Source organism: Penaeus japonicus, unplaced genomic scaffold (genome assembly GCF_977035675.1).
Source record: "Penaeus japonicus unplaced genomic scaffold, GWHDUDI00000001_assembly GWHDUDI00000026, whole genome shotgun sequence".
In the NCBI taxonomy this organism is placed as follows: domain Eukaryota; kingdom Metazoa; phylum Arthropoda; class Malacostraca; order Decapoda; family Penaeidae; genus Penaeus; species Penaeus japonicus.
In genome coordinates, this window is record NW_028234428.1 from 15335069 (window position 1) to 15336210 (window position 1142).

The following is a 1142-nucleotide window of genomic DNA, read 5'->3' on the forward strand; positions in this document are numbered from 1 at the left end:
AATACAAACACAAAAATATATTTCTCCCCCAAAAAAATAATCATTAAAAAAATGTTGCATTGGGCACAGCCGTCAACTACACATTGCATATCTTGGCATAGATTGACAACACGTGAACGAATTGCAAATCAACATAAATATTGCACACGCATATGCACATCGCCATGCACACACAGAGGATGCAAGTGACAGATATAATGCAAGACTGTGGCAATAATAGATTCTACGGTTTGGTCCGAAGAGAAAAAAGAGAGATGGATAAAGATATATCTATAAAATATCCACAAAATATCCATATTTATCCACATAAAGTACTCTTACATCTTTACAAAAAAGAAAGAAAAAAAAAGATTTAATAACAATTAAATCCTACAAGCATATGAATATCACAACACAATTTATAAAAAAAACACCCCCCTACAAAAAAAAAAAACACACATAAAACACACACACACCTACAAACACCCACACCCACACACACCTACAAACACCCACATCCACACACACCAACAAACACCCACACACACCTACAAACACTCACACCCACCTACAAACACGCACACCCACACACACCTACAAACACCCACACCCACACACACACACCTACAAGCACCCACACCCACACACACCTACAAGCACCCACACCCACACACCTACAAACACCCACACCCACACACACCTTAGACGTGAGGACCAGGAGCTGGGGGGGAGAGGAAGGGGGCGTGTGCGTGTGGATGCAGCACCACCTGTTGACCGCGCGGAGGCACACGCTCAGCTGACGACCAAAACAAAACACTCGACTCAGGCAGGTCCCATTGAGGAGGGAGGGAGGGGGTTGCCAGTGCAGGATTTATTAGCTGGATTAGGGCCTCGAGGTTGGATTTTTGTCTTTTTTCTTTTTTTTTGAGGGGCGGGGGAAGGAGGGAGGGGGTTGCCAGTGCAGGATTTATTAGCTGGATTAGGGCCTCGAGGTTGGATTTTTTTTTCTTTTTTTGAGGGGCGGGGGAAGGAGGAAGGGGGTTGCCAGTGCAGGATTTATTAGCTGGATTAGGGCCTCGAGGTTGGATTTTTTTTTTTTCAGGGGCGGGGAAGGAGGAAGGGGGTTGCCAGTGCAGGATTTATTAGCTGGATTAGGGCCTCGA

General features: G+C 45.1%; 1 protein-coding gene across 19 annotated transcripts in view; it reads right to left on the reverse strand.

Moving 5' to 3' along the window:
* Unc-115a (actin binding LIM protein Uncoordinated 115a) overlaps positions 1-777 on the reverse strand; it is a 163694-nt gene extending 162917 nt beyond the window's left edge. For all 19 annotated transcript variants that reach the window (XR_015192297.1, XR_015192295.1, XR_015192292.1 and 16 more), the window contains exon 1: positions 680-777. The gene's annotated coding sequence lies outside the window, so the exon portion shown is untranslated. The remainder of the gene's footprint in view (positions 1-679) is intronic.
* Positions 778-1142: the final 365 nt, after the last annotated feature.